Source organism: Protopterus annectens, chromosome 14.part0 (genome assembly GCF_019279795.1).
Source record: "Protopterus annectens isolate FY-2018-M chromosome 14.part0, PAN1.0, whole genome shotgun sequence".
In the NCBI taxonomy this organism is placed as follows: Eukaryota; Metazoa; Chordata; order Ceratodontiformes; family Protopteridae; genus Protopterus; species Protopterus annectens.
In genome coordinates this window covers 471,562,195-471,587,952 of record NC_056748.1, presented here as the reverse complement: position 1 = coordinate 471,587,952, position 25,758 = coordinate 471,562,195, and the positions used below count along the sequence as shown (strand labels likewise).

At 38.1% G+C, this 25,758-nt stretch overlaps 1 non-coding gene across 1 annotated transcript; it reads left to right on the top strand.

Moving 5' to 3' along the window:
* Positions 1-13,480: 13,480 nt before the first annotated feature.
* Positions 13,481-13,555, top strand: TRNAK-UUU. The gene has a single exon. It is a non-coding gene; the product is annotated as a tRNA-Lys (tRNA).
* Positions 13,556-25,758: the final 12,203 nt, after the last annotated feature.

Below are 25,758 nucleotides of genomic sequence, written 5' to 3'. Positions count from 1 at the left end.
ACCAAGCTTATTTAGGTATTCTTTGCCTTAAATGATTTTCCAAAAAGATGTTATCTGATATATGTGAATAGGATTTACAGTAGACATATTTCCAGCTTTACATCTGACTGTGCAACGTAAGATCATTACTCTGATTTTCCTAAGAAGTGGATGACTAGTGCTCAATTTGTTGTTTAAACAATGCCAGGATATATGGGCTTGCCATAGTCACACCTGTTTCAATAATAAAATGTTTTCAAGAACAGAAACATTTTACTAGAACTTGCTAGATGGATACCTTTTAAATAAAATCACATAATATGATTTTAAACTTGGTCACTGATGCATTACTTTCATGTACATCACCCATGCAGCATAGTTACTTCGTTATTTACCACTATAAGCAGTACTTGGTTTACATAAGCGTTAGAACATTAACATAAACGCTTTTCTTCATAACAAAACTGCTTCAGAAGCCTTATCAGCCAGCATATGTAGTATTTTCATTTGTAGATGGTGCAGTTCATAAGACTACTGTTGTAGTATTTTCATTTGCAGATGGTGCAGTTCATAAGACTACTGTTGTAGTATTTTCATTTGCAGATGGTGCAGTTCATAAGACTACTGTTGTAGTATTTTCATTTGCAGATGGTGCAGTTCATAAGACTACTGTTGTAGTATTTTCATTTGCAGATGGTGCAGTTCAAAAGACTACTGTTGTAGTATTTTTCATTTGTAGTTGGTGCAGTTCATAAGACTACTGTTGTAGTATTTTTCATTTGCAGATGGTGCAGTTCATAAGACTACTGTTGTAGTATTTTTCATTTGCAGATGGTGCAGTTCATAAGACTACTGTTGTAGTATTTTTCATTTGCAGATGGTGCAGTTCATAAGACTACTGCTTAGATGTGTCCACGACTGAAAGCCCAGCTTTAAGTTTTCAAGTTAAGACTGCATTGTGAACCATTTACATGTTTCCTTTTTTGCTCCCCCTCCATGCCTATCAACCATCTGGCCCAGTGCCATAAAACCACATGTTCCACCCAGCCTTATCTAAAGCTCTTATTAACAACATAAGTTTAATTAATGCTATGAAAATCTACATCCAATTCAAGTCACCATCAGCACTACCAAATGTTTGTTCTACTTTGCTTTAAGATTCAAAGTAATTACTATACAAGTCTTAGATGTCAGCTAGTGAAACTGCCAACGTGTATTTTGTACTTACATTGTCACCAGATAGCATTTACTGATCCCCAGATTTCAGTATTTGCCTTGTTTGAAATACCTTCCATTTATTATTTCACATCTTCCTGAATCCCGCATCACTTGTCCTGGGTGGATGACTCATGCATCTACAACTCTTTCAGTGAAGAACTTTATTATGTTCTATCTAAGCATGCAGTCCTCACTCTGTAGTACAACTTTCTTGCCACTGGTCTTTTCTGTGGTGTTCCCTGCCAGTATGGTGTTTATAGCTGTAACACAGCTGAATGACTCTGTCACATGATACCAATATGTAGAATCCCCGATGGAAGAAGAGCTGTATTTTATATCTAGCTCACCTTCAGATGACATGCTTTTGCTTCATTCTCTTCCTTTGCTCCATCTGTCCCACACATATGCTAATCCGACTATTAATCTAAATGTATTTCTGTTTCCAGCATTGCATTTCAGGCCTTACCATCTTCTGTCTGAACTTAGTTTTGAACTGCAGTCCCCTTGAGCTGCCATCCCCTTATTCCTCTCTGTCTTTTCCTTTTAACTCGACTGTTCCCACTCACCTCTGGTAATGCATTCATGCATGAATTTCATCCCTTTTAACTTTTCTCTCTTACATACCAGACTACTGAAGTCTCTCCCTATACTCTACCCCACCATTTCTTTACCATTCTAGTAACTATTGTATACTTTTACTAACTTAATTTCCCTTCCTTTCTATATGACCACCAGAAATGAGCACACCCTCCTGATGTGACCTTATCACTGACCTGCATGATGGGAGTATGACTAATTTCAAAATCTGTGGAATCGTGTCTCTTAGCTGTATGCTTCAGAAAACAGCTTATCCATTTCATTGTGCTTTTATTTTATATGATATGCTTTATTTTAGTTCATAAATGCCCCATCTCTGTCTGTTCGCCCTACAGAGCATGCATGTTTTCCATAGATGCCACCAATGCCAAAGTGCATTTGTTGCAACAAATTGCAGCTGCTATCTACTATGTACCTTGTAATCAGCACTGCTGATGACAGACCCTTCTACAGGGCCACACAGTAGCATTTTTTTCTAATAATATATGAATTTATTTCTCAGCCAGAACTCTTTCAAGATATCATTCTTAATATGTGCCTGTGCCTACCTACTCTAAAATGGGAATAAAATATACAGCAGACGAAACAGCCTTAAGAGGTAAGTGCCAAGCATAGCTATCACCTTATCTTCTGCCATATCCTTCTTAGCTATTTATTCTACAGAATGACCCCAGACAGGTTTGCCATGCTTGCAGAAATAAACACAAAACCAAATGAATAAAAAACATGATCTGTAAGCTCCAGACTTGCAGCATGTTATGTTGACAGCAGAAAACAGTGAAAATCTGAAAAATGAGAACTTAAACAAAGGATCCTGATCTAAAACAAAGAGAGCATATCCAACAAAACTTGCTTTGTCTAAATGACATACCTAGGCTGTAGTACCCAATACCTAGTTAAGATATGCCTGCAGCAATTTTCCTAAACATTGCTACTGGCCTAGAGAAATTAGAGAGATGAAATATTTTCTGTCTTTTGACAGCAGAAACCAATGCAGTGAGCTATTCAGGAAGAGAGATACTATAGCAATAACCCACGCCTGGGTGTGGGTAATGCTAAATTTACCCAAGGTTGGCGTGGTTTGGTCCCGAGGCGCCCGAGGACCAAACAAAGCCAACCGTGGGTAAATTTAGCATTACCCACACCCAGAAGTGGGTTATTGCTATTATACCATGACATTATTTAAGAAAAGAAACTGTTACTTTTCTTAAATAATGGCATAGTATAATGCCTGTTTACTGCCCTTCCGCAGATGTCTGGCATCCGCGGCAGTTCTGATGTACTGCGCGCCTGCGCAGTACATCAGAGTTGTAGCAAAACGGAGAAAGCAAGATCTCCGTTGCTTTTTAGTGTTCGCTATGTTAAATGAGTTTAACATGGCGAGACAGTTTTAAAATAAGCAACGGAGATGTCCGTTGCTTATTTTAAAACTGTCTCGCTATGTTAAACTCATTTAACATAGCGAAACACTAAAAAAAAGCAACGGAGATCTTGCTTTCTCCGTTGCTTTTTTTTAAAACACTGTCTCGCTATGTTAAATGGGTTTAACATAGCGAGACAGTGTTTTAAAAAAACGAGTTATACTAATGGAAAAAAGTCCGGGCAACCGGACCTTTTTCCATTAGTATATCTCGATTTACAACGGGCACGCTGGCCAATCAGCGTGCACGTTTTGGGGGGGTCATGGTATAATACTTAATCATTTCCTCTCCCTCTTTACTGACAGTAAAGGATGCAAATACATTTTATGTATCATCAATCTTAATCGGCCTAGAAATGCAATAACTATAGAATGGCTGCCAGTCTTCTCTACAGATGTTTCTCCTAGAGTGTCAGTCTCCAAGAGGCAGTTTAGAAAATAAATATCTATGTTTGAATTCTGAAACCACTTTTGAAAGAAATTCAACTTACTTAATTTTTGTTTTATTTGTAAATTTTGTTATATTCAAAGAGACTCCTTCTACATTTGGATCAAGAGAAATACTCATGGATACAGAATAAATATAAGAGTGCAATACAGTGCAAAGCTGTTGTAGCATGGCACAGTCATAATTATACTGACTGCTGGGCTGAATACATGAAAAGTAATTATCACCATATCAAATGCATTAAGATGTATGTAGATATGAGGTACTAATAATACTTAAGGAAGATAATGCAGTATAATGACAACAACGCCTTCAGGCATGCAGATGAATATAAAAATGCAGTGTATGTAAGCACATGGTTAGGGTTAACATTACAAAGAAATAGTAGGATTTATAATCACTGCAGTCTAAGCATTATAAGCATTAACATGTAGTCTGACAGGCTGCATGCTCTCTGACAACGATAAGCTGAACATAACTAAATCTAATGTTTACTGACTTATCTCAAGACAGCTGTCCCCCATTCTGACTGGTGCCACCATACTTTTGGTTAGTCTACCAGTTTCCTACTCATCTAACCGAATTAGGGTCTACATCTTACTCTAACGCTTCCCTTACCAAGCTCTTTGAAAGTATGACAGCAGAGGCCCTGATGAAGTTTACATTTAGCAAGTAAGTAGGGTTTCCCTTGTCCACCTCAGTATTGAATCATTCCTAGTACTAGGCTAAGTGACCAGGGAGACCTTTGTTATGTGGGGGAAATCTGATTTGTATAGTAGCAGTGCATTTGAATACTCTGCCAGTAACTTTGGATCAGCCAGCAGCCCAACCAGGACTGATCAAGGATAATGAATGAGTGATTGATGGTCATCTCTCCTTCTCTGACAAAAGGATGTTTTTTCTACTGCAAGACTGATACCCTGGTGGAGATTGCAGACTAGTCCCTAGTGATAAGTGCTCAGGACTGAGACCTGCATTGGTAGGTTTATCTACATGCACTGAGTCTGTGGCTGCAACAGAGACTGTATTGTAAGCATTAACTGACACATGCATTTCTACCCAGGCTATGAGTTTTGCTTGCATTACAGGGGAAAAAATTTATCCTAAACATTAGTATGATGGCCTAGGAGGCCACAATGGATTCTGTGCTCACACCTTGCCTACCTGCATTTAGAAAATGGGTGAATCATACCTCAATATACTGTTGAGCAATGATTGTTATCCAATAGGGTATTAATGTACAGATATCACCTTTAAAAAAAAAACAAATTTGCTCCATCACAACAGCATGTTAAGCATCTGTGAAGAAGAGGCTTGGGGAGATGCAAATGACCATTTTTATTTATTTATTTACTTACTTTATTAGCATTCATTTTCTGGCAGAAAAATAACTTCTCCATAGAGGGCTGGGGAGAAAAGCTATAGTGAGACTACAAATATAATGTGAACCCATAATGAATGACATTAAATGCACAGTTACAATTGTTATACATGTACAAAAATTGTATAGAACTGACACATCTAATATTTACAAATAATAAATATAACAAAAAAAATCATTCTAGAATTTTAGTGAGGGATAGAAAACTCTAGAATTGTTCCATTGGAGTGATATTAAAAATGAAAGTTGAATTTGTTAACAGATTCTATTATATGTAGGGAGGAAGGTTTGGGAGGGTATAGTATAGTACAGCAGAGAGGAAGTAGAAGATTTACATGAAAGCATAGTAGTGGAATTGATAGTATTAATGTTATTTACAGTATGTTACTTCCTGCTTATGATAGAGATGAACTGAAAAGATCTGTGTGTCAAAGAGAGTGTGAGAGAGAGAGAATTAGAAATTAAGGGTGTAAAGGAAGTAGAATGTGAGTGACAGTAAAGAAAAGTTTTCTTGTTAGGTTAAGCAAAAGTCTTAAGACACAGATAATGAATGATGGGCATAAAAATTGTTACATTAGTGAGTAAAAGTAGCCTAGTACAGAGATATTGAAGATGGGGTAGTGATATTATCAATATTTACAGGTAGTTTAGTAGAATCTTATGAGTCGAAAATATTTATGCCAGTTTAGTTAACAGGTATCAGTCAGAAATTAAACTTACCTTCATTATGTGGCTTTGCTGTCTAGCGAGCATAAAATTAAAAGTAAAAAGTTAACAAAGTTAAAACAAAGTAACATAGGTATGTGTGTGTGAAAGGCAGGAAGAGAGAGAGACAGGGAGAAATTCAGTGAGAACAAGCAAATGAGAGTGAGAAACTCAGCCTGTACTTTTCAATTTCTTTGATCAGAACAAGGATAAAATAAACTACATTAGGAAAAAAGTACAATCAGGAATACATTTTAAACTTAACACTTATTTTACATTAGCATGTCTTTTCTCAACAATGTTCAAATTTTTACCTTGTATTTTTAGTCTGTTCCTCATAAAATATGTGATTTTATGGCAAATTACTGAGGACTGAAGTCAGTAAATAATGACATAGAGTTGAGTTCCAGACTTCATATCCTTCGGAAAAATGCATGCTAACAGAAATCCTGTTATTCTAGCAAATTTCTAAGTTTATATCTTTAAAATCTGTCCCTATTTTTGAGCTTATGTTCCCCCATTATTTTAAGCTTTGTCAAGATTTTTTGCACTAAGATGTTGAGAAGTATGGTTCCAACAGGATATCTTTGTTCTATTCTTTTTTATGACGAGGCAAAAAAAGAAATCACAAATAAACCAATCTGATGCATATGGGTCATATCCTTGTCTTTCTGAGGGAACATCTTTAGATATGGTGGGTCACAAAATATTATTGTTAACACCTGGAAGCAAGAGTATTATATCTGTCTCATTCTCTCTTACTATGATTTCAGTATTAACTCATGGACAGACTTTCGATGGTGAAGGTAAGGACCTCCCATTGCTTCCATGAATCATTTGTATTGAGTAGAGCTGTTCTATTGAACATTGAGTTCTTTCTTTTTTGGCAGTGACTACACATTACTGTTTGAGGACTTGGGGCAACTACTACAGAGACCCTGCTCAACTCTTTGTCTGCCCTTCTTTAGGCACATGCTGAACAGGGCAACCTCACTTTAGTGTCATTGAAATACTTGAGATGATTGCCTAATAAGACAGAGCTACTGATCTGTGAATTGAATGAAATAGGTATGGGGAGCATTTTGGGACAGCTAATGGCTTGAATGTTGTGATTGTGATGTGTTCTATGAGTTTCCTGAATTAAATGAGAAGTATTGATGTTATCTTGGATTAGTACCCCCTGGAAAGAATAAGAGACAACAGTGAATGTATCTTCTTATTAGCATTACAGGAAAATCCCCAGGGTTAGGCATTTGACTTTGGTATGATCTTTCTATTTCTATTAATGATGGTTTCTGGTGATGGAAATGAGGGATTCTGGAGACTTCATTTGGCACAAACCACATTAGTCAGTTAGCAAATGAATGATTGATCAAATCACCTGTGTGCATTAGGCACCAGCACAGTTTCTTGGCTGCTGAGAAATCCTTCTTGGTGGTTCCATATTTAACCTCATTTGCACTGAATGAACACAGAGTATGTTATCTGCACTCCTGCATTGCTGTGTAGCTCCACACTTCAGCAGAGAATTAACGGGAGTTCTTATCATGATGCTTCTGCTGTAGCATGTGAGAATTTTGCATTTGTAGTTGTAGCATTAAAGATTTATAGGTACTTGCTAAACTCTTGATTTGTTAGGATCTTAAGAAGCCTAACCTTGCATTCCCTTAGTAATTATTAGCCCTGATATTTGCAGTATGAGTATGCAAATATGGGCCAAACAAGTGTATATTTGGATAATAACATGTTTCCCATGTTTGTGAGGGGTCAATAATACTAAATTCATGGTTAATTTGTAGTTATCCTCCATTCATCCAAATTACATTTGAATAGAGTAAGAGTAGATTGTTTCATAGTACTGGTATTCTCTGTGGTACATACCTATCCCTCCAGTATGTTCTAATAATTTTGCAAAAATGTTTGAGTTTCCTTGAGTGAGTGTTTATAACACCACTGGACTTACAAATGTGTAGAAGATTTGACAGAATAGGGCCTGTTGAGACTTCATATGTGAGGCTGAGGTCACCACTTAATAGCCTGTATTATGAGATGGAAACTAGCACTAAACGTCTTGGTGTCATAATTGATGACCAACTTAAATTCGATCTACACATTAACAACTGTATCAAGAAAACTCTTCAGAAACTAGGGCTCCTCTACCACAACAAAATGTTTCTCACCAGTGAAGTTAAAGTTAATCTCTCTTATGCCTACCTCCTACCCAGTCTGTTTTATGGCTCTCAAATTCTTACTTGCCTCAACTCCAGACTCCTTGCCAAACTTGAATCTCCCTGCAACAAGATAGCCAAATTTGAAGCACATCAAACTTACAAGTCACATCACTGTCTTTTACTTAAACACCTTAACTGGCTTGAACTACCTCACCAGCTTCTTCTATCTCAACTCCAAATCAGACACTCCATCCTTTATCAGCCTTCTTACTGTCCTACCCTATCATCTGTCATCTCCCACTATTCATCTGCTAGATCCCTCCGGTGCTCTAACTTAGATCTGCTACAAAAACACAAAACTAAAACTAAGAAAGGATGTATTCTCTATAGCTATAATCCTTCCAAGGCATGGAACAAACTCCCACTAGAGATCAGGTCACTTAAGCAACTTAGTCAATTCAAGCTAGCCACTAAAAAATACCTGTTAAGCAGATGGACCTGCCTCTGTACCCACCCCCCTTAAACAGCTTTTTAACTCTAACTGCACACCTCTATCTGCTCCCAACCTTTGTAACTTTCTCTAGCTGTCTAGACCTTGTCTCACATTAACTTCTCTATCCTTAGCACATTACATAATTCTTATCTGCATAATGTAAGATTTTACGTCTGGTGACGTAAGGTGTTAGGCCTTCTGAATGATGTAGGATTCTAAATCTGCCAGACATAATGATTAGTTTACTGTAGTAAATCCTTGTTTTTGTATGTATATGTTGCTTTGAATATTTAATGTAAACCAGTTGTTGATTGTTTGCTTATTTTTGTAAATTATAATCTGTAGAACATGTGGAGCTTTTCTCCTTATACCTCTACTGAAAAAGGGCTACTTAGCTCAGTCGGACAAACCCGGTCAACAAATGTAAAATAAATAAATGATACCTAGAAGATACGAAGCTTTGAGATGGAATGCAAAGTTTTTATGATTTGTGGCTTTAATTTTTAATTTTTTTTTTTTTATTAGTGAGAAAGTGTTGTAGTTGTTCCAGATGTGGCAAGTGTTTGGAGAGGTACATAATGAAAGGGGCATTATAATTAATGATTGACCTAATAAGTGCCAAATACAGTGGAACAATTACTTAATTGGATCTGGATGCCATACCTTTAGATATAAGCTATGAGATTAAAAAAGGCTTCCTTGTTATAGAGGATATGTAGTGATCAAAGAACCATTCATTGTTGATATAGGTTCTCAGATGTTTAACTATGGTATCAATTTCCAGAGGGGTATTGTTAATGTGATATTTACAAAGGGATTCATGCTTGCTGAAGAATACAATTATGCATTTCTTGGCATTAAGTTTTAGTCCATCGTTTTGACTAAATTATTTGTTTGGGACAGGCATCTAGGAAGATCTTGGTATAGTTTGAAATAATCTGTAAACTTGGCCATCTGCGAACAATTAACACTAACTCTGAACACCAAGAAGTAAATGCTGTAGAGGAGTGGCCCAAGGACATTTCACTAGTGATAGGTCTTTGGAAGAGGTAGAACTGCCCACCCATACTTCCTTGGTTCTATTTATGAGGCAATATGAGTTGCACTGGCATTAACATTTAGCTGGGTGAAAATGGGAATTGTGGGAACGATATATGCAGAATAATGTTTTGGAGGAGGAATGAAGCTTAAGGGAAGGCAGGAATTTAATGAGCCATTTAATGTTTGACTGACAATGACTGGACAGATTATAAGTGATGTATAATGTTTGCAAATAAAAATATGTCAGTATGGTTTGTTTTAATTTATATAATTTTATGAATGAATATGTCATAACTGATAATTCAATAAAGATGTCTCTTATTAAAAAAAAAAAAAACTTTTAGCTGGGTGAGTTTATCTATGATGCCTGTGCGTGGCATGGTGTTGAATTCATTTGTATGGTCCATATATACAGTAGCCACTGATTTGCCCATATCAATTGACTCAATAACCTATTCAAAGAAATCAACAAGGTTAAGTCAGCAGGATCTGACCTTGACAAATGGAAACTGGGTTGTGTCAAGAGTCTGTATGTTACTTCTATTCATATTTATCAGTTCCATAACGATCCATTCCATAGCCTTACAGATGAGGGGCTGGTAAGGCTTATGGATCTGTGTTGAAGTCTCACCTTTGTGCAAGGGAATGATTGTCACTGTTCTCCATTCATATGCACCGTGACAATGTGATGTATTGCCAGCTATGCCAGGAGAAGTAGGGCAGTGAATGTGTACCATATGCTAGCATAGCTAGCTGAAGTTTTGTAAAGAATTATATGTCATTGGTATATCAAACTGATTTGTACAGGTGCTTGTGTTGAAAATGCATTTGTAAAGTTGCTTGTGTTAAAAAATCTACCAACAGTGGGTTCTGCTGGACAGAAAAAAGAAATACACCTGTATGTCAGACTGTAGTTTACTTGTTGAAATAAATATTATAACAGATGATACTGGGAGAGAAGACGTTAATCTCAGTTCAGCTAACTTTTAGAAAAATATCCTGAAATTGTATTACTTAATTTAGGCCATAAAGATTGTTCTGATTGCAGCCAGAAACAAAATGTCTGGGAAAACAAGAATTAGGAATCTTGCTGTATTGTCAATAGCAGTGAATTAATTGCTACCCTGGAAGGGTGGAAGTGTTGAAATGGTTTTATGGCTTCCAGATGCTATAACACATCTTAGCAAAGTTCTGACTGTGTGTATGGTAACATATGTGAGAGATTCTGGTTCAATTTATAGAAAAGGGGGTAGTATGGAAACTAGAAATTAGATGACCAGATGTATGTGATGTCATTCTGTAATCCAGGACTGAAATGATGTTTTATTACTAGATTAGACAGAAGCCTCTGAGCACTGACAGTAACTTGACAAAGAAGGATTCCTCACCTACGTCATCTTGCCTTGCTCTAGTAAGTGGACCAGGAAATAATAGTTCTTTATATCAGTCAGGAAAATATAGAGAGATTAGTTAAGTGCTGTTTTTCTGTATCTGTGTGAATCTATTCATCTGTGTTGTTTTAATATTTCCTGTAATTGAAACTTTGATGTTTATTGTAAATAGATATTTAGTATTTTCATGTTCTTTTATTATTTATTATTAAATAGATCTAAACTTCTCATTCTAGCTGGTCCTTTAGAGAATATTTAAAAGTTTGAGAGTACTTTTTTGGGTGACACTGTGGCCACTGCTGAGAGCATAGCAGCATTGGTCAAATACTACCATTTATATTAATATTAATTTCACTCAGTATAATTGGATTCCACTAACAAATCAAAACTAAAGAACAGATTATAAGAGTTTAGCACTGATTCTCATTCAGTAAGTTATTTAATTAATGGTCAGTCAATGACCGGATTAGCAGCCAAGTTTTGAAAGAGCTAATGTGAAGACGTGCTGATGTACATTTCTGTATGTCTGTAAGCAGCCTGTACATACGATCAATGCATCTTGTCGAAGTTTATGAATATTAAATCTTTGTATCTGGTTAAGTGGTCATCTTACACGGCCTTAATGGAGATAGTGAAACTACCTAAGTGATCTATGAAGAGCTATATTGTTGCTACATTGTTTCTTCTTGTTACTGTCAATGGCTGTGTCCACACATAGCTATGCCTCATAGAACTGAATCAGTATAAAGCAAACAAGCATGACAGAGTACTTGTGCAGTTCATTAAAATCTCATCCATTTTCCTAGGCCTTCTGTGTTTTTGAGGGATAATCTCCTTAACACTTAGTCTTCCTTATCTTTCAAGTATGGAATTGTCTGCTTTTTGTATTGTTTTATGTTTATTTCATTCTTTACAGATTCCACACTTACATGCTTAATCCAATTCAGGGTCATGGGGAGCAAAAGAGTATTCCAGCACCAAGAGGGACCAAGGCAGAGAAATGTATTCCATATGTGGTACAGGCCCATGTCAGGGTGCACATATATGTGCACACACAAACAAACAGATGCACACACACACACACACACACACACACACACACACACACACACACTATGGAGGATCACCGATTCTTTGAGATGGGGAGAAAAGTGAAGTACTCAGTATGAACCCACACAAACACAGAGGATGAGCAAACTGCACAGAAAGCATTCCATTCAAGAACTGAACTAGAAAACCAAGTACTGTAAGGCAACAATGCTAACCACCAAACTGCTGTGCCACTCTGATATATATATATATATATATATATATATATATATATATATATATATATATATGTGTGTGTGTGTATTTTTTTTTGGTGCTGTCCTGACAATTTCAATTGCAAAATACTTTAGAGTGCACAGAAAAGCATTTTTAAAATTTAATGAAAAATCATGCACTATTGTCAAATAATTTCCTTCCCAGATGTGTTGTTTAAGCCAGTTAATGCCAGCACAGAATTACTCCTGAAAATAACATTATAATTATTGTGCCATTCAAGTTACAGTATTTTAAACAGGTAACAGTGTGCCATTCCATTTACCAGTTTTAAAGAGACATTTTAAATGGCTGCCTAATGATTCTCCCTGAGCATTTATCCTGCCCCCAGAAATATTCCTGTTACTTTAAAACCAGCATACAGATGGAGCAAAAAAAACACACTTGCAGAATATCTAGTTGAGAAGTTATGAGTGCAGGTCATCTTATGCAATGCTTCCCTTGTGAATGTTAAATGGTTTGCATGGCCTTTAAATCTTCAGTACATCTGCCATCACATTCATTAGATGATGTCTCATCTTGGTTGCCAGTAGCTGAAAAGTCTCCCATATCTGCCCTCAGTCTGAATTTTCAGTCTGATTGTTTCCTTTTGCATATATGCAAGATAAAATTCTGAAGTATAATGACAAAACGTATCACAGAGCATTTGTTTACAGTGTCTCCAGGATGTTACCTCCCCCGTGCCCTCTCGTCTGGCAGGCTATGGGCTCCCATGATGCCATAATGTTATAATATTCTATGCCTGAGATGATGATTCAACAGGCTTAGTTATTTCACAACACCACCACATCATTGTGTGTTCTGCAGACAGGATGTGTTAGGTTTCCTAGGGTACAGGGATGCCTTTCTCTTCTAGTGGAATTTATTACAAAGCAAATAATACTTCCAGAAACATTAATGGACTTATTTCAGACTTAAAGTTTTTGTTGGTGTATATGGCAAGGAATTGCACATGACAGGGTGTGTTCAAAGAAGGAATGTCCTACTAATTCTGTGGTTCCATATGCACATTGTAGCTGTTTATCTATGTTGGTATCTATAGCTATCTCTTATTATATCTCTATCTCTATCGATTTCTGTTTCCATCTTTGTATATATTTATATATATAAATGGCTGTGCTCAAAAAAGTATAGAATAGTCATTTGGTAGAAAAGTTTGTGTGGCTGTAAAAACAGTGACTGTATGTTTGAGTAAATGTTAATTTGTGTGAATATAATATGGTTGAATTAAAGTTTTATATAGTGTGTTTAGTGTAGGTAAGTAGGAGTGATCAGGAAAATTAACATTTGACTGAAAAGGCAGTGGTTGTGAAGCCTGGATAGCTCAGTCGGTACAGCATCAGACTTTTAATCTGAGGGTCCAGGGTTCAAGTCCCTGTTCAGGAACATGCTTCTTTAGTTGCTTGCACAACTGTGTAGGGCACCTTGCCCTTACTTCACATATGAATATTGCATGGTAATCTGAAAAAGTACAACAATCATTGTTCTGTCTGCCGAACCACTGGGGTCTCAAGAAAAGAGGGCCTTTAAGTACCAGAAGAAAAAAAAAAAAAAAAAAAAAAAAGAAAGTTCAAGCTCCTCTAAAAAAAAAACTTCAGCTATACTCTGTTGCATATCATCTACTCAGAGACGATCTCTGCTTAACATACAAGGCCATGTCAAACCCAGAGCTGTTGGACATGCTACACTTAAAGAAATCCCAATCCCTCAGAGCCACATGCTCCAGGGATCTAAACCTTGTCATCACAATGATCAAAACATGCTGGAGGGATAGGTTCCTGACCCAGAGACTCCCCAGACTCTGAAATAGACTGCCCATACATGTCAAGCAGAGTGCCTCTCTGGCCTTCTTCAAAAGGAACCTTGACAATTGGATCGGAGATAGGAAATTCACCCGGGGGTTCACGTTAGTTGCCCTGCTAGACAGGGGTCCAGGAAAGTAAACATTGTGGGAAGAAATAGCCAGGGAATGTTTATGGCTAGGCTTGTATAGGCCCTAAGGCCGATAGCCTAGTACCAACCTATGAACCTATGTGGAAGATCACTTTATATTGGTTAGTGTGCATGCACCAGTGTTCCAGGTATATGGTTAGAGTAAGGGCGGTGTACAGAGATAAAGTTAGTGTTGTACATGTTTGCTGTTTTGAACAGTTGGGTAAGGGGACAGATTTAGTATTTTGCATGTTTGCTGTTTTTTGTACTCTGTGTCCCTTTGTCTTGTGTAGTATTACTGTCAGGAAGAGAGGTTTTGCTGATGCAATATACAGGGTTGTGTTAGGGGCTGGAATAGAGTTAGGGCTAGAGTTAGCACACATGAGTAATGTGGAGCAGGCAGTGAGGCTTCCCTTCACACTCTCGTTCAGAGTTAGCACACATGAGTAATGTGGAACAGGCAGTGAGGCTTCCCTTCATACTCTTGTTCAGAGTTAGCACACATGAGTAATGTGGAACAGGCAGTGAGGCTTCCCTTCATACTCTTGTTCAGAGTTAGCACACATGAGTAATGTGGAACAGGCAGTGAGGCTTCCCTTCACACTCTTGTTCAGAGTTAGCACACATGAGTAATGTGGAGCAGGCAGTAAGGCTTCCCTTCATACTCTTGTTCAGAGTTAGCACACATGAGTAATGTGGAGCAGGCAGTGAGGCTTCCCTTCACACTCTTGTTCAGAGTTAGCACACATGAGTAATGTGGAGCAGGCAGTGAGGCTTCCCTTCATACTCTTGTTCAGAGTTAGAACACATGAGTAATGTGGAGCAGGTAGTGAGGCTTCCCTTCACACTCTTGTTCAGAGTTAGCACACATGAGTAATGTGGAGCAGGCAGCAAGGCTTCCCTTCACACTCTTGTTCAGAGTTAGCACACATGAGTAATGTGGAGCAGGCAGTGAGGCTTCCCTTCACACTCTTGTTCAGAGTTAGCACACATGAGTAATGTGAAGCAGGCAGTGAGGCTTCACTTCCCACTCTTGTTCAGAGTTAGCACACATGAGTAATGTGAAGCAGGCAGTGAAGCTTCCCTTCCCACTCTTGTTCAGAGTTAGCACACATGAGTAATGTGGAGCAGGCAGTGAGGCTTCCCTTCACACTCTTGTTCAGAGTTAGCACACGAGTAATGTGGAGCAGGCAGTGAGGCTTCCCTTCACACTCTTGTTCAGAGTTAGCACACATGAGTAATGTGGAGCAGGTAGTGAAGCTTCCCTTCACACTCTCGTTCAGTTCTGCTAACCCTAACCCTAATCATTCATCACTTGTCCATAACTTCAGCCCTACTTGCTATATTAATAAAAACACTTTCCATAACATTGCAAGTATTTGGACAATACTTGATCTGGGTTTTGTAGCAGTTTTTTTTTTTAGAGGGAGGGAAGTATTCAATGTTTTGCGATTTTCTCTTACTAGTATTTCAATTTTTTTGCATTTGCTTGTTTTTCTATTCAGTTGAGGTTCACGCTTCAATATTTTCTGATATACTAATTAATTTTTATGCATATATATATATACATACACATACACACACACACACACACACACACACACACACATATATATATATATATATATATATATATATATATATATATATATATATATATATATTAGGCATCATGGTGAGTCAGTGGAAAGATCTCTGTCTCAAAGCTCCAGGGTCTGAGGTTCATACTTAACTTGTCTTTGTAGGGTTTGCATGTTCTCCCTGGGTCTACCTGGATTTTCTGCTGGTATTCTGTTTATTCTTCACCTCCCCCAAAATATGTTGCATAATTGGCTACACTACATTGCCCAGATTTTTACACATTGTATTTATCCTTGCCCTTGTGGCTTGTGTTATAGCAAGAAATGATCTATGGACCATCTAGCTTACCTGGTTAACAAATGGTAAAAATAAAATAAAAATATATACATATGCAGTGAGGACTATAATAAAATCTTTAAAAGGGCAGAGAAAAAATATACATGCACGCAGACACACAGATATATATAACTAGATAGATATAGCTATAGATATGCACATATTTACATACATTGCTGCAGATGCCACCACTGATATAGAATGTGTGTGTGTGTGTGTGTGTGTGTGTGTGTGCTTGAGTGAGTGCGCACATGTGTACCCATATATGTGCATATATGTGTACTATATGATGCAACAAAATGTATTTATGCTCTATGCTATGCAAGGATTGTTTGGGTGACATTCGGCGTACCTTTTAAAAGCAACAAGTAGTCTTTGGTAGACTGGCCAGAAGTTCTGGCTTCCACAGCAGGGAATCCCATCTGTTAAGAATACTGCAGCAGTGCAGGCAAGGACATCTACCATTATGGTAAGATTTTATACAAATGTACTTTTCCCTTCCCCCACTATAAAAGCTAAGCTCATGAATTTCTAGCCTACCTGTGACCTTAGACCCTTATCACAGAATCATAGTGGTGGGAGAACTGTAATTTGCTACAGTTTTTTTTTTAACACACCTTTATTGAATTAGGACTTGTGACATAGGCAATTTTACATTTATATAAACTGTATTGACAAATTAACATTAACAAACATTATACTTCACATATATTGCTATATATCATATAACCTAAGCAACATTACATAAATTATTCAATTCCTCCCCCCTTTTTTTAAACAAGAAACATCTTTATTAAATCATCACTTACAACATAATCAATCATACATTTTAAATAAATGAAAACAAACCACACTGACACAATCCTAGTTGCAAGCATATTCCATCACAAACCATACTGACACACTACTAATTGCAAACATTATACATCACTTATAATCTACTCAATCATTTGTGCCTTCTCTTAAACCTCATTCATCCCCTGTATGTATTGTTCCCATAATTCCCAGTTTTTCCTGTGTAGTTTGCTCCTACCCTTTTCTAAAGCTCTCAATTCCAATTGTTTTATCTCTGTTACTATATTCACTACTTCTAATATAGTTGGTTTAGATTTTGATTTCCATTTTTTAGTAATCGCTTTTTTGTCAGCCACCATAGTTAGACACAGCAAGGCCTTACCAAGTCTAGGCAATTCCGATTCTGTATCATAGCTCAGAAAAATCATGTCCCTCATCACACCAATCTGCCCACCCAACATCTCCGACAATGCATCCCATAGGGAATCCTTAAAGTGCACTAACCCACCACATTCCTAGAAAACATGTTCCCAAGTACCTCTTTCTTCCCCATCACACATCTAACATATGCTGTATACCTGAGGAAAAATTATCTGCAGTCTCCTTGGGGTATAAAAATATCCATGTAAATATTTCCAAGCAAAAATTCAAAATCTTCTAGATTTTGTTGCATATTTGTGAGACATACATGTATCCTCTCATTATTTCTTTGTGAATTGCTTATTCAGTCTCTCTTCCCAATCCTTTCTAACCTCCTCTAATTGATTCTTATAGTTATCATGCAATGTTTTATATGCTGTACTAATTATTCCTTTTTTAATGGCAGCTTCTGTTCCAGATTCTACTAAAAACTCTACCAGTGCTGGTCTTTCATTTAGGATTCCCCTATTTCTTTCTCTTTGCCTATACTCTGATATCGATCTTTGATAGGAAAGGCAGTCTGTAACCTGCAGTCCAAATACATTCTTAGCACCTTCCCATTCTATCATCTTTCCCTCTCTAGTTATTTGCTCCCAATACCTTGGCTCCTTTGCCAGTTTTCCACAGTAAATTCCAGCCCCCTCTAGCCTATTGTTTATATCCCTAATTGCAGTCACCCCTATCGGCAGAATCTCCTTTCCCCATTCCAGTGTTAGCGTAGTTCTTAGAATACTACTTCTGTTTTATGCATACAATACTCTATGATTATTGTTATTCTCCTTAAAGGCCTGCATCCAAAATCCTAGTCTCTAGTTGTTTCTTGAGTTTCCCCCATTTCAACATCATTTCTTTCCACTTTGAATTATAGTTTTCTGCTTGTGCTATGTACAAGAGCCTTAACTGTGTAGCTCTGAAATACCCCTTCAAATTGGGTAATCCGAATCTGCCCTGTTCTACTGGAATAATCAATTTATCCCACTTGACTCTTGCCATCTTCCCCAACCAGATAAAGTCCTTCAGCTCTTTATTAATTGCTGTCCACAACTTCTCCTCTAGTTGATAAAAATATGCTTGACCTGTGTATAAGACTAAGGAGAATAAAAACATTTTGACTGCTTGTATCATACTATCCATATCCATATAACAAAGCTTTCATTTTCTCAGTTTTGTATTATCTTTTGTTTAGTCTCTTCCCACATATCCTTAGCGGCCAGAATCATTTTTAATCCATACTCCTAAATAGTTCATTTTATCATGTCCCCATAAATACAGATATTGCTTAACCCAATTCATGTGTGGATACATAATTTATTGTTATTGCCTTTATTTTAGCTTGATTAATTTTGTATCCCAAAAAGATTTGAAACTCTCAAAATGTTTCACAATATTGTAATGCCACTTTCTGGTTTTGTCAGGTATAAAATTATATTATCTGCAAACAGAGACAGCTTTTCTTGACTACCATACCAATTTTGTCCTTGAATTTCTGAGTCCCTTATTTTCTTTGCTGGTGCTTTTAAATATAATGCAAATAACAAAGGGGGAAAGAGGACACCCCTGCCTGCTTCCTCTGCTCAAGCAGAAATGATCAGAGAAGACCTCGCCCACTATAGGTTTTGAGTCACAAGCTCCATAGCTGGATTTATTGGCTTTTTTGGAGTAGTTTCCTTTCCAACTTGTTTCCTATGGCCTGCTTTGAGCTGAGGTCACCCAGAGTATTTTACTCAGTACTCTGGAAAGCCATGAACTGTAAAATTTTCATGAAAAGGGAAGGAAAAAAAGCCATGCTGAGCTGTGCTCACTACACCACTGCCATTGGACTCACTTTAAAGTGGGTTTTTCTCTATAGGAAGCTTTCCTAATCCATGCAGCATTGCCAGTCAAACCTGAGACTTCAATAACCTGCTCTGAGTGAAATAAATTATAACCCGAGCTGCTGTAAAGCCAGCCTGGGATATCTGTACATCCCAGCTTAAGAAATTAGGCATCCCCTACACTGCTCATTAATAAGTCTACCTAAACTAACTCCTGAATCCCAACATCAACCCAACTCAAAACACTTGTAATCCCCCAGCCCCCTAAATCATTAATGTCTAAATTGTGGACCTGCACTTCCCACAACTTCTGCATGCAGCTTGATTGAGGTGGGTATCTTGAGATAACATACGAATTGTCTTATACTTTCTGATGAATATCTTTTATTCAAACAGAATAACAGTGTGTAAGAAATATACATATATAGTGGCATTGGAGGTTAAAGTCTCACCCACAGATAACTCAGACATCAGGATCCTCAGCAGTAAACCACACCTCACCATGACCATTCATACAACACATAAGCCTTCATATGCTGAGGTTCTAAAGATTAACTTGCATAAACAACAAAGAATTCCAAAATGAAACACAGACAGAAGGCACCCTCACCAACACTGTCCCCATGTTAAGCCTACCACCTCACATTACTGAAGGAATCCCAGAGTCATGGATGCTAAGCCTGAATGGCAGGCATTCTCTGAACAAAACATTCTAGTTATAGGTGACTCCATTGTTAAGACATACAGATGCTGAGCAAGGAAGGTGTGATGATTAGTCATCTGTATGGTGCTAGGATATATCAGATCACACACACGCTCAGAAGAGAATCTCATCAAGGCTGGTTAAGCAGCAGAATGTACTAGAGCTTCTTCATGTCCAAATCCCATCAGAACAGTCCCTTACCATATGCAAGCTAGCCATAATGCCTATCTACAAGAACTACAGTCACTCAATATTAAACTCAATAACATTTTTATGAATGCTCTAGACTATCCATCGATGAAGTGGAAAACATATACCCCCACTAGTACACCAGCATAGAGTTTCCTGGACTTTGTCAATACAAATGGCCTGGAACAACTGGTCAGAGTACCTACTATGGAAATAACATCTTACACCTTGTTTTTACTAATATGGGACATTTTGCAGTACACCTTACATATCTTTATCACTTGTGAGATCTGATCATAAAGCTATCTCCTTTGAAATAAAACTGAAATTCAGCCCGGGGATCACGTCAGTCTCCCTGCTAGACAGGGATCCAGGGAAGTAAATAGTGTGGGAAGAAATAGCCAGGGAATTGTTATGGTTAGGCTTGTATAGGCCCTAGGGCCAATAGCCTAGTACCAACCTATGAATCCATGGACCACTTCAACAAACTACTTACTCCTAAGTGATACACTGGAGAGCTTCAAATCACCCCAAAACCAGTTAACTCCACTGACTATGTAGAAGCATATACTACTAAACTATACTAGTACATAAACAGCTGCACACTTGTAGCTGTACCCAGTAGAAACAAGTGAAGGGTATACCACAAAACAACCCCCAGTAGAACTTTAGTATCAACAGGCTTTACAATAAAAGGAAATATTATTGGCTAACAGTAAGAAGGGTAAGAAGAACAGCACACAGAATGATGGATTCCTTGGCATTAAATTAAGTAAGTAACTCAGGTGCTTATTTAAATCTACGAAAGGCAAGTCTGAAGCAAAAATAGGCACCCAAGCAAATGACAGTCACATAGCCTGTTTTAGTTATGTTCATAATCTCAGGAGCACAATACACCAGTGCACTGAGCTGCCTGCAAACAGTTGCCTACACCAAAGCTGAGGATATAGCTAACCTATTGGCTAATAAATTCAGCTCAGACTTTACCCCTTTCTCTCCACTTCTGTCTCACATGAAATATCTGAAAGCAGCTTACCACCAGTAATCACTCAACACCAAGTCATGAAAGCACTATCAAAAGCAAAAAATACTGTATCAGTGGGACTTGACAATATCCTAGGATGCATCTTGAAAAACATGAAGCATGATTTAGTCACACCCCTAACAAAACTGTTGAACCTTAGCCTCCATATGGGTTTTGGACGAAGTAAAATGAGAACAGCAACAGTTATTCCCCTACATGAGGGAGGACCTTTGATGGTCTCAGGCAATGGAAAGAATTATCATGGACTTAATCAATAAGAACATAGGGAAAATCCAAACTCTGGATCCAGCTCCGTTTGGATTTGTCAAAGGCAGGCCTTGCTTACTCAGCTTGGTGGACTTTTCTGAAAAGGTTGCCAAAGCAATGGCCGAAGGTAAAATGGTACACATTGCCTACCTTGACTTGGCCAAGGCTTTTAACACCACCATAACTCAGGCATAGTAGAAAAGCTTAATAAACTAGGAATAAACCACTTCATCACCTACTGGATTGCCAGCTGGTTCACAGATAGGGTGCAGCAGATCCAGACAGGGGAAACTTCTTCCCTAAAAAGACCAGTCGTTTTTGGAGTACCACAGTGTTCAGTACTAGGGCATCTTCTGTTCAGCATCTACTTCATGGAATTAAAAGTCAATACCACAGTGCTTTGGCTAACTAAGTCTGCAGATGTTACAAGCTAGGAGCAGTGATTGAAACCCCCAAAAGATTCAGCCATCCTACAGAAAAGCTTGTTCCAAACAAATAACTGGTGCCAAACTCATGGACTAAAGCTAAATGCCAAAAAATGCATAATCTATTTTAGAAAGTCATCTCCCCCAGTGAACTACCACAATGACAGAATACCCTTAGGATTTAATTCAGTAGATCAGGGTTTGGAAACTTATGTGGACGGTGACCTAACACTTGACCAATATGTATCCACTGTAATAAGGAAGTCCTTCTATATTGTGCAGTTCATAAACAATGAAATTGCTTCTAGATCCAGGGCTGCTGTTTTTTCCCACCTTTAAGCCCTCATTAGGTCAGTCATTGAGTACAATGCCCCTTTTGGCATGTATCTGTCAAGGTACATACAACAGCTAGAACATCTGCAGAGATACCTTACAAAAAAAGATACAAGGCCTGTAACAGAATGCCCTACATGGACCACCTCAAAACTCTATTACTATATTTTGTCTGTTACATACTGCTAACAGGAGACCTGTGTCTAACATTCAAGGCATCCTCTGACCCTTTACTGATGGACTTACTGTATATTTGAAAGTCAAATGGTATCATATTTACTTGATTCAGGGACCTAACCCTCTTCTGTAACATTATCTTGCAGAGGAAACCACTGCTTTGGAATAGACTCACTGTCCACATAAAACAAAGTACACCTCTGATCATATTCAAGCATAACCTGGATCAGTGGAAGTGAAATAGGAAATGTACCCCAGAACTTTCTGTCTGTACTACTAATGGACAGAGGCATTGGCAGATTATAATAGGGGTGACCCTCCTGAGGAACACAGCTTTGTGGGGGTCCATTAAAACAATAAAATATTAACTTTTTTGATTAAAATAATAGCTTTTTTAAAAATCTTCTATGTGTATATAGAAGTTCACAACATTCAATTGCACTTCTCACGTGTGTATGTGTGTGTGTGTGTGTGTGTGTGTGTGTGTGTGTGTGTGTGTGTGTGTGCACGCGCGCGCGTGTGTAATGCCCTTCTTAGGATAAAGTCCCCGTAGAAAGGAAGGCAGCTCTTAGCTTGGAACCTTAATCCTCTGCACCAACTGCAGGGTTGGTTTAAATCCTTTTTCTCCCTTTTTGCTGTACTCTGGCAGTTGATACAGAAGGTTAAGGCTGTAAATTGTCATTCCTGTGGTACAGGGTTGATTCCCTAAACTTTCATTTTCCTGTTGTGTGGCAGTGGGCAAGTCACTTAACAAGAGTACTTTGGGGCAACAGAACATTTGGAATAAGCTCCTCAGTGGTCCTGTGGACTGCAGGCCTAGTAAATAACTATAAACCAGAGCAGTTATGGTGTAAAGGAAGGAAACTGTGGTAACATATGGAGCCTAGTAAATAAGTATGAACCAGAGCAGTTATGGTGTAAAGAAAAGAAACTGTAGTAACATATGGAGCCTAGTAAGTTACTATGAACCAGAGCAGTTATTGTGTAAAGGAAGGAAATTGTAGTAAACAGAAGTATCATATGAGCCATGTTCTTTGGGTGTGATCCTTGGTTTCTTTGTTCTGTCGAATGTTGCCAATGTGTAATTATTTAGTTGTGAATAAACTAGGCAGCTTGAAGTCTATGACTTTAAAGTGTTTGGGTATAACACTTTTTTTAGGAGGTGATGATTAGTGATCAGCAGTATGGTTTCATGCCAGGAAAGAGCACTACAGATGCAATGTTTGCTCTGAGAGTATTGTTGGAGAAATACAGAGAAGGTCAGAAGGAGTTGCATTGTGTCTTTGTGGACTTAGAGAAAGCATATGACAGGGTGCCTAGAGAGGAGTTGTGGTATAGTATGAGGAAGTCAGGAGTGGCAGAGAAGTATGTAAGAGTGGTATAGGATATGTACGAGGGTAGTGTGACATTGGTGAGGACTGCAGTGGGAGTGATGGATAGGTTTAAGGTGGAGGTGGGATTACATCAAGGATCAGCCCTTTCTTATTTACAGTGGTGATGGACAGGTTGCCAGATGAGATCAGACAGGAGGCCCCGTGGACTATGATATCTACAGATGACATTGTGATCTATAGTGAGAGTAGGGAACAGGTGGAGGAGACCCTGGAAAGGTGGATATATGCTCTAGAGAGAAGAGGAATGAAGGTTAGCAGGGCTAAAACAGAATGTATGTGTGTAAATGAGAGGGAGGCTAGAGGAATGGTGAGGATGCAGGGAGTAGAGTTGGTAAAGGTGGATGAGTTTAAGTACTTGGGATCAACAGTTCAGAGTAATGGTGAGTGTGGAAGAGAGGTGAGGAAGAGAGTACAGGCAGGGTGGAATGGGTGGAGAAGAGTGTCGGGAGTGATTTGTGACAGACGGGTACCAGTAAGAGCGAAAGGGAAGGTCTACAAGAGGGTAGTGAGACCAGCTATGTTATATGTGTTGGAGACGGTGGCATTGACAAAAAGGCAGGAGTCAGAGCTGGACGTGGCAGAGTTAAAGATGTTAAGATTTGCACTGGGTGTGACTAGGATGGACAGGATTAGGAATCAGTATATTAGAGGGTCAGCTCAGGTTGGACAGTTTGGAGACAAAGCAAGAAAGTCGAGATTGCATTGGTTTGGACATGTGCTGAGGAGGGATGCTGGGTATATTGGGAAACGGATGCTAAGGATGGAGCTGCCAGGTAAGAGGAAAAGAGGAAGGCCTATGATAAGGTTTATGGATGTGGTGAGAGAGGATATGCAGGTGGTTGGTGTGAAAGAGCATGATGCAGAGGACAGGAAGAAATGGAAACAGATGATCCACTGTGGCGACCCCTAACGGGAACAGCCGAAAGAAGAAGAAGAAGACTTTTTTAGTGCTTAGTGCAGATGAAAAAGGCCATAAGCTTTTAAAGAGCTGTTTCTTGTAGTACAGGGTTTGATTCCTTAAGCCTTTGTTTTCTGTGTGACTTTGACCAAGTGACTTCATCAGAGTACTCTTGGAATGCTCCTGAAAAGGGACACTTGAGTCCAGTGGGCTGCTCCAGGCTGTTAGCAAAAGTGTTACTTATTTGTTATTTGAATCCCTGTATCTTTCATATAGCCACTAATTAGTGCTTCATTGTATGTTATTTAATTATGAATCACAGCACAAGTCTTGTTTTTAATGGGTTGCTTGATGCCTTTCACAAAAATGTGAGTTTTACAGGAAGACAAGTGTTCTGTTTCACATGGTAACACTGTTTTCAATGTGAGACTAGTTTGTTTTGTTTAGAAAACTGATGTCACTGTTTTTGCTGTAAAAGTTGAAATAAAAGTTTTAAATGAAATCCATATCTCTCAGGTAACTGTAAAAGTGAATAAGAAAATAGCATGCAAACTGACAGGTTTGAACAGTGTTTTATTGTAACTGGGGAGAGACAGTCAAGTAATGGGAGATTGGTATGGCTGATGGGGACCTATTTCATTGTCCTGCATAGGGCTCCATTTGACTCTAGAGGCAAATGCTGTAGTAATATGGAATTATCAGCCATTCAGGTTGGTCATACTGAGCGATTTCAGGGAGTATAGCTATTCTTAATGACAGAGAAGACACAGGGAGGTCAAAAATGAGATAGATGTAGGTGTCCTGCAGCGTTTATATTGTCTTTAAATGTTCTGCTTTATTCATTGTACTAAAGGATGATTTAATTCATTAATAGGCCCGGATTGTGTAACACAGTCTAAATATGTTGCATTTTTGTAATATCTTTTTGTAGTATCTTCTTTACAGCTTCCAGTAATTGCAAAGGGATTAATATATAGAGTGCATTATTTAGAATGATGATCACAACCATCTGATCTTCAGCATCCATTATGTAGTCATTGTTGCATATTACTGTGATACAGTCTTCTCTGTAAGATTAGATTGTAAAGGATTTCTGCATTTAGTTAAAAGCTGTTATTCTGTCTGAGAGTGCAAAGGACTGAAGCTCTGACTTGTTAACAAGCTGTTCCTCTGCCTAGGTTATAGGGTCTAAATCTTTACCATCTTCATTTACCTGGTATGTAACCTAGTATGTATCCTTGAACAAATCACTTAACCAGACAGCACTTTTGGGGCAACTCGGAATTTAGGCTAGGCTCCTTAA